Raw genomic sequence first — 9,046 nt, 5'->3', positions numbered from 1 at the left:
GACCCCAGGCTGGAGTGCAGTGGCACGATCTCAGCTCACTGCAACCTTTACCTCCTGGTTCAAGGAATTATCTTGCCTCAGCTTCTGGAGTAGCTGGAATTACAGGTATAGGCCACCACGCCAGGCTAAGTTTGTATTTTTATTTGTTTATTTATTTATTTAAACAGGGTTTCACTCTTGTCGCCCAGGCTTCAGTGCAATGGCCCGATCTCAGCTCACTGCAACTTCTTCCTCCAGGGTTCAAGGGATTCTCCTGCCTCAGCCTCTCAAATAGCTGGGATCACAGGCGGCTGCCACCATACCTGGCTACTTTTGTATTTTTAGTAGAGATGGGGTTTCACCATGTTGCTCAGTCTGGTCTTGAACTCCTAATCTCAGGTGATTCACCCACCTCAGCCCCGCAAAGTTACTGGGATTATAGGCGTGAGCCACCGCGCCTGTCAATTTTGTATTTTTAGTAGAGACAGGGTTCCTCTATGTTGGTCAGGTTGGTCTCGAACTCTTGAGCTCAGATGATCCACCTGCTTCGGCCTCCCAAAGTGCTGAGATTACAGGTTGAGCCACCATACCCCACAACACACACACAAAATAAAATAACATAAAATTCTAACCAGTAATACTTGATTCAAAATTATTTTACTTCAAAAAAGATAAAGACTTTCCAAAATAAAAGTTGAGGGTGTTCATCAGCACTAGCACAGTCCTACAAAATACTACATGGGTCCGGGCGCGGTGGCTCACACCTTTAATCCCAGCAGTTGGAAAGGCCGAAGCGCGTGGATTGCCTGAGATCAGGAGATAGACATCAGCCTGACCAACATGGTGAAATCCAAAAAAAACCCCAAAATTAGCCAAGCGTGGTGGCCCACACCTGTAGTCCCAGCTACTCAGAAGACTAAGTCAGAATAATCACTTCAACCCAGGAGGTGGAGGTTGCAGTGAGCCAAAAATCATGCCATTGGACTCCAGCCTGGGTGACAGAACAACCTACAGCCATGAGGGCAGGCCTGCACACGTTGGCCTTTACTGTAGTCCCTGAAGAGGTTCAATGACTCAGTTTCAGTTACCTGAGCCACAGTTTATGGTCACTTCTGCCTATATAGAAACCCACACAGTTACCTGAGGAAATGCTTTCTGGTACTCAGTGAAAACCATACTCATCCACATCCTGATACAAGGCCCACCATATGCAAATCCAACTGCCAAAACATGCCCTAGTGTCTGCCCAACAGAGCCAAGTCCTAAAGGATATGCAGTCTGTCCAAAAATAAAATGGGAATTACAACTACCCAAGCCCCTGTAACAAGCCAACTAAAGGTGGACCCTCGTGCAGACCCAGCAGCCTCGTGATAAAGCTCCAACCCCTCCCCACTACAAAGTCAGAGGGCATCTCAGCACCCTAAGGGCCCAACAGAAGAAGATCCTTACCTTCTAAAATCAGTTTATGAACACTTGAAGAGGTGCTTGCTCCATGGAATTCAGACACCAATACAAATTATATTGTGTCCATGGTCAATGCTTCTATTCTAATGTAGTACTGGAGGTATGCAGATGAATTAGTCAAAGAAATAAAAAGATACATTGAAACAGAAGAAAAATAAGTAAAAAGTTGCTGTTTTTACATCATACAATCTTATATAAAAAAATAAACAGGGCTGGGCGCGGTGGCTCAAGCCTGTAATCCCAGCACTTTGGGAGGCCGAGGCGGGTGGATCACGAGGTCAAGAGATCGAGACCATCCTGGTCAACATGGTGAAACCCCGTCTCTACTGAAAATACAAAAACCTTAGCTGGGCATGGTGGTGCGTGCCTGTAGTCCCAGCTACTCAGGAGGCTGAGGCAGGAGAATTGCCTGAACCCAGGAGACGGAGGTTGCGGTGAGCTGAGATCGCGCCATTGCACTCCAGCCTGGGTAACAAGAGCGAAACTCCGTCTCAAAATAAATAAATAAATAAATAAATAAATAAACAGTATATTAAAATCTGTTTAAATGAATATGTACACTCAGTAAATTAGCAATATAAAAAATTAACATACAAGTATATGTATGCCTTCATACACTTAAAAAAACTGTCTGATAAAATAAAGAAAAATTAGAATTTAAAAAAGAAAACAAATCTTATTTACTATAGTATTAAATATTATATTTCCGAGAAAAAATTAGCCAAGGAGGTAAAGAACCTTTACAATATAACTAACCAATGAAAAAAATTAGCGAATGTCCAAATCAATTTTAAAATAGTTTGTGTCTACGGATTGAAAGAATACATATTATTAAATTGCCATATTATTCAAAGTGATCTATATATTCAATAAACTTCCTGTGAAAATTGCAGTTTTTTTTTCACAGAAATGAAAAATATAATTCTAAAATTTACATGAAACTAAAATAAACTTTGACTAGCCACAGCAATCTTGAGGAAAAAGAACAAAGCAGGATATCATACTTACAATTTCAGAGTATGTTTCAAGATGATATAGTAATAAAAACAGAATAGACTGTGTAGAACAATAAACAAACAAATGCTACAGAAACTCCTGCTCTCACACATTTCAGACCTGATGCAAAACGAGGACTTAAAAATTAGTTTGTTTCTAAAAATCATGCAGATATTTGTGTGTCCCCAGAACAATAAAAAAGCAGCCAGATTATGCAGTCACTTATATGCCATGAAGAGGACTTTGGTTCTCATTGCAACCTTGAAGGAAGCTCACTAAAAGCAAAGTAGAATCTTTAGAGAATTTAAAAGCCCAGACAGAACATGTCCCTTTGCGAGAGAAAAATTTGAAAAAAAAAAAAAAAAAAAAAAAAAAATTAGCTGCCCAGAAGTGTTTTCTTTGGCACACAGCTTCCCACATCACATTTTAAGGGCTGGCTTTCTCTTTGACCTTGGGACCGCTTAACGGTGTCCTCTGTTGTATTCATTTTCACTGGCACCTACCTGGGGGTGCGGCAATCATCCCATGTCTCTTTATAGTCAAAGGTTTTCTTCCTTGCTCCAGCCAGTTGTCAGGTCTGTCTTAGAAACAGCAATACCTGTTTTATTTAAAAATAAATAACATGAATCTGGCTCATATTCTCCACTTACAAGCTAGTAATGTGCTCAGAGAGCATGTGAGAAAATATTCTAGTAAGTTAATACCAAAATCCTAATCAATAACAGAAATTTCTAAAAATTTTTTTTTTTTTTTGTAAGATGGGGTTCCACCATGTTGGTCAGGCTGGTCTTGAACTCCCGACCTCAGGTGATCCGCCCGCCTTGGCCTCCAAAGTGCTTGGATTACAGGCGTGAGCCACCACGCCTGGCCAGAAATTTCTAAATATTTAGAAAATACTTTGAACTCGTAGTTGTCTTTTTTTTTTTTTTTAAGACAAAGTTTCGCTTTTGTTGCCCAGGCTGGAGTGCAATGGTGCAATCTCGGCTCACCACAACTTCTGCCTCCCTGGTTCAAGCAATTCCCCTGCCTTAGCTTCCAGAGTACCTGTGACTACAGGTGTGCTCCACCATGCTTGGCTAATTTTGTATTTTGGTAAAAGATGAAGATTCACCATGTTGGTCAGGCTTATCTCAAAGTCCCTACCTCAGGTGATCTGCCTGCCTCGTCATGCTGGGATTACAGGCTTGAGCCACCATGTCCAGCCCTGCTTCTGGGGTTTTTAATTTTACTACCTGGTATTACTCAATCAAAAATTGGTGGTGGCAACTAGATTTTCAGGTGGTGTCAACAATATTTTATGACACTAAATTGCTTGAATTACCACTAATTTAGAGTGAAGAACATAGCTCAACTCAAGAATTTGGAAAGTTTCAATTCAGATGAAACGTCCTAAAGAAATTTCTTTTTTTTTTTTTTTGAGACGGAGTTTCACTCTTGTTACCCAGGCTGGAGTGCAATGGCGCGATCTCGGCTCACCGCAACCTCCGCCTCCCGGGTTCAGGCAATTCTCCTTCCTCAGCCTCCTGAGTAGCTGGGATTACAGGCACGCGTCACCACGCCCAGCTAATGTTTTGTATTTTTAGTAGAGACGGGGTTTCACCGTGTTGACCAGGATGGTCTCGATCTCTTGACCTCGTGATCCACCCGCCTCGGCCTCCCAAAGTGCTGGGATTACAGGCTTGAGCCACCACGCCCAGCAGAAGAAATTGTTTTCTAAGTGAGCAAGTTCTGAAGATTTTCTGGCAGAAGGGCTTCTGAAACTCTTTCATGCAAAGAATATATTACCAAAAAACATTATACAAAAAAAGAGAAATAAAACATTTAGGGTGTATTATGAATTAAGTATTCAACCTCACCGAGGAAGACCAGGTTTCTGTAGTTCTCCATCATATCCCTATACAAATTCCACTGTTCAGTATCCAGGCAATGCCTCTCCAGAGAGAATTCTACCGCCACATCCCTAAATTGCAATGGTCCCTGAAAAACACACACACAAATACTTTTACCAAGTGGCTATAGGCAAAATTTCTAATTTGACGTAAGGCAAAAAACATGAATAGATGCTTTTCAACAGAAGACACAGATGTGGCTAACAAGCGTATATAAAAAAATGGTTATCACTCATCATTGGAGAAATTAAAAAAAAAAACACACACACACAATAGGCCAGATGTTCTTCACGGAGAGTCACCGCGGTTTCCTGCTTTCACAGTGCTTGCATGGAACTCGGCGCTTGTCCCCCACCCCGGCCGGCCGCCCACAGCCAGCCCTCAGTCACCTCCACACCGCGCCCTAGGACCACCCCAAGGCCCCCCACGGCCTCTACCAGCACCGCGCAGCCTCCCCCAGCCGCAGCCTCTCCTTAGCCGCTGCCATGACGACCAGGTCTCCTTCTCCGGTGCGCCAGAACCACCACCAGGACTCAGAGGCCGCCATCAACTGCCAGATCAACCTGGACCTCTACGCTTCCTATGTTTTCCTGTCCATGTCTTACTACTTTGACCACGATGGTGTGGCTTTGAAGAACTTTGCCAAGTACTTTCTTCACCAATCTCACGAGGAGAGGGAACATGCCGAGAAACTGATGAAGCTGCAGAACCAGGAGGTGGCAGCATCTTCCTTCAAGATATCAAGAAACCAGACCAAGCCGGGCGCGGTGGCTCACGCCTGTAATCCCAGCACTTTGGGAGGCCGAGGCGGGTGGATCGCGAGGTCAAGAAATCGAGACCATCCTGGTCAACATGATGAAACCCCGTCTCTACTAAAAATACAAAAAATTATCTGGGCATGGTGGCGCGTGCCTGTAGTCGCAGCTACTCAGGAGGCTGAGGCAGGAGAATTGCCTGAACCCAGGAGGCGGAGGTTGCGGTGAGCCGAGATTGCGCCATTGCACTCCAGCCTGGGTAACAAGAGTGAAACTCCGTCTCAAAAAAAAAAAAAAAAAGAATGCTTATACTCTGTTGTTGGGAGTTAAATTAGTTCAATAATTGTTAAAAAGCAGTGTGGCATGCCAGGCACTGTGGCTCATGCCTGTAATCCCAGCACTTTGGGAGGCTGAGGCAGGCAGATCCTCTGAAGTCGGGAGTTCAAGACCAGCTCAATCAATATGGAGAAACTCCGTCTCTACTAAAAATACAAAATTAGCCAGGAGCGGTGGCACGTGCTGTCATCTCAGCTACCTAGGAGGCTGAGGCAGGAGAATTGCTTGAACCTGGGAGGCGGAGGTTGCAGTTACTTGACATTGCGCCATTGCATGCCATCTTGGGCAATAAGAGCAAAACTGTCTCATGAAAACAAACAGTGTAGTGATTCCTCACAGAACTAAAAACAGAATTACCATTTGACCCAGGAAGCTCATAATTGGCTATGTACCAATTGGATGACTCCTGTGACTTCCAGGAATAACAAGGTCAGGCCTGACTTACGTTCTCCGCGGAGCAGGACTGAGGACTCAGAAGAATAATTTTGTGGGCAAGCCAGTGATCGATCCAATCTCCTCCGGAAGATGGTGACCTTTGGGGCCCTGGAACGTCTCAGGGGGCACCTCACCTATAGTTTGCCACTGAGTCTGGGGGAACTAAGCGAGTCTGGCCCACACCCAATTGTTACAATATCTCGCTGGCGCCTCCAAATGTAACCAAGTGAGTCAGGAGGAATGCGCCATGCTCTGAGTTCCAAATTAAGAGTCCTTTATCAGCCAGCGACCGAGAGTCAGCTCATGCTCAAAATCTCTTGGCCCCAAGGAAGGGTCTTGATTTCCTGTTATACCTTGATTTAGGTAGGGGAGGGGGAGCCTAGCTAAAGCAGAATTTTACAGAAGCAGAGCAGCAAGTTAGAGAAGCTGGTAACCAGGGGGCAGGAGGTTCCCAGGATTGTTAGTTGCTAAGGGTATTTCCATACAATCACTAAGAAGGGGGGTAGCAGGGGGAACTTTCCATACAATCAATCACCAAGGAAGGTATTCACAGTAGCAGGTAGACTTGCCAAGCAGGATGTGGTTACAATAGTTACAGGTACTGTGAACAGTGTGAACCACTCTTAACGCTTTGCGTGCCCGTGACCCAATAATGCACCTGAGGGGCTGCAGCAGGGAGGGTGAGGCTCCAGAGAGCTTGTCAGGTTTTGCAGCTAAGATGGAGTCAGTTAGGCCGGGCGCGGTGGCTCAAGCCTGTAATCCCAGCACTTTGGGAGGCCGAGGCGGGTGGATCACGAGGTCAAGAGATCGAGACCATCCTGGTCAACATGGTGAAACCCCGTCTCTACTAAAACTACAAAAAATTAGCTGGGCATGGTGGCGCGTGCCTGTAATCCCAGCTACTCAGGAGGCTGAGGCAGGAGAATTGCCTGAACCCAGGAGGCGGAGGTTGCGGTGAGCCGAGACCCCCCCATTGCACTCCAGCCTGGGTAACAAGAGCGAAACTCCGTCTCAAAAAAAAAAAAAAAAAAAAAAAAAAGATGGAGTCAGTTAAACCAGTGCAAGTCAGGTTATTACAGGTGCGGCAAGCCAAGATCGCACCACTACACTCCAGCCGGGCAAAAAGAGCACATCTCCGTCTCGAAACAAAAAAGAAAACTAAATGCACCTTATTATTTATGAGAGCTAAAAATAACAACACATGAACACAAAAAGGAGAGCAACAGACACTGAAGCCTAGTTGAGGGCGCAGGGTGGGAAGAATAAGAGGATCAGAAAACATAACTGTTTGGGGCTATGCTTAGTACCTCAGTGCAAAATAATCTGCACTCAAGACCCCCAGGACATAATTTTAGCTGTATAACAAACCCACATGTGTACCCCACACCAATAATACAAGCTTATAGAAAAATAAAATCTACCCCAAAAACAAAACAAAACAAAAAGAAATAAAATAAAATCCCTGGGTGAAAGAGTAAAATGTAGGTGAAAGGGTTTATTTTTGCTACAGAATGTGGCCCAGGTGGGGCTGTACTCTGATTTATTTCTGTGTGCATGCAGGCAGTTGAGATTATAAACAGGATTATAAGCAGATCCAGAACCCTAGCTTGGTGGAGAACACAGGTTACTGCTGCAGATTCAGAGTCTGGGGGAGGAGAAATGCCAGGAGACTTGTAGACACACAGGCGGGTTTTCGACAAGAAACACTAGGATCCAAAATGCCGTGGTGAAGTTCCTGAGGGTGGTGCCTAGTCCTAGGGGCAGTGTAAAACATTCTCTGGTCTAAAATCTGATTTTGTCAGATTTGCCATTTCCCTCCCACCTTTTTTCTAATCTTGTTTGCTCCTCCCTAGGAAAGAAAGTGTCTGTCTGCATAAACTTCACAAGCCATAAAGATCTTATGGTTGGTACTTATTGCAATATTTTTTGGAATTCCATTCTTTTTTTTTTTTACCTAAGTCTAACTTTTATTTTATAAAGTCTAGAAAGCGCCTCAAACAATAACAACTTCATCATCGGTAAGCGGCTCCCAGTTTCCATTCATCTTAACCTAAACTGCATCAGCCTGTCGTCCCCAGCTTTTCAGGCTCTGTAAATATTCTCAGGATAAGGCCTTCTTCCATGGCTGGGGTGAGCAGGCTGGAATATCTGCAGGGTAGGCTCCCCAGAGAGAACTAACTGGGCCTTTAATAAGCTTTTTTTTTTTGGTAGGTTTAATATTAGCCGAAGCTTGGTGTCACTGGGTTCAACCTTTAATTTTCATGTCAGATTTATTTCCTTGGTTTTTGAAACTGTTTGAAAAATCCAGTGAAATCACTCAAACACAGTGTTCATTTAGAAAAATAAAATTTTGCTGGGCGCGGTGGCTCAAGCCTGTAATCCCAGCACTTTGGGAGGCCGAGGCGGGCGGATCACAAGGTCAAGAGATCTAGACCATCCTGGTCAACATGGTGAAACCCCATCTCTACTAAAAATACACAAATTAGCTGGGTGTGGTGGCGCGCGCCTGTAGTCCCAGCTACTCGGGAGGCTGAGGCAGGAGAACTACTTGAACCCGGGAGGCGGAGGTTGCAGTGAGCCGAGATTGTGCCACTGCACTCCAGCCTAGCACCTGGCAACAGAGTAAGACTCTGTCTCAAAAAAAAAAGAAAAAGAAAATTTTATGGTGCTTACATTTCATACCTCAATTAGAAAAGCAAAAGCATCTATTCCTTTCAGACAATAAAAGTATTATTTTATTATGTCTATGAAAAATTATGTAGTTAACAGTCATATGGAAACACTTCTAATAGGTACAAAGTTTCATCTCCTAATATTTATCAGAAACTCAAAAATCAAGATAACAGAATATGGGACAGAAATATTCACTGTCACCACTTTACCCTGCAAAAAGAGAAACTGGAATTTTTATAAATCTATGTAACTCACCAATTATCTACCACATTTTTCCTTGGAAATGTATTTATTTTCTACTGCCAAATTGGAAGAGTATTTTTTTTTCCTAATTTTTCCTTGTTGGCATTCTAAAAGCTAAGCCGTGAAATTCTGTTTAAAATCTCCCCACCTTGCCGGGCGCGGTGGCTCAAGCCTGTAATCCCAGCACTTTGGGAGGCCGAGGCGGGTGGATCACGAGGTCAAGAGATCGAGACCATCCTGGTCAACATGGTGAAACCCCGTCTCTACCAAAAATAC

The 9,046-nt window shown here is 44.0% G+C and overlaps 1 long non-coding RNA gene and 1 pseudogene across 1 annotated transcript in view; both read left to right on the top strand.

The window, feature by feature from the left end:
* Window positions 1–4,328, top strand: part of LOC116543885 — a 373,403-nt gene extending 369,075 nt beyond the window's left edge. The window contains exon 3 of the long non-coding RNA XR_004265739.1: window positions 4,300–4,328. This is a non-coding gene — a long non-coding RNA (uncharacterized LOC116543885). The remainder of the gene's footprint in view (window positions 1–4,299) is intronic.
* Window positions 4,329–4,416: 88 nt separating this feature from the next.
* LOC116543900 lies at window positions 4,417–5,085 on the top strand (annotated as a pseudogene).
* Window positions 5,086–9,046: the final 3,961 nt, after the last annotated feature.

The sequence above is a fragment of the Sapajus apella genome, unplaced genomic scaffold (genome assembly GCF_009761245.1).
Source record: "Sapajus apella isolate SASKATOON/1434 unplaced genomic scaffold, GSC_monkey_1.0 scaffold199, whole genome shotgun sequence".
NCBI lineage: Eukaryota > Metazoa > Chordata > Mammalia > Primates > Cebidae > Sapajus > Sapajus apella.
Note: the sequence above shows the minus strand (reverse complement) of the source record. Positions and strands in the feature narration are given on the sequence as shown.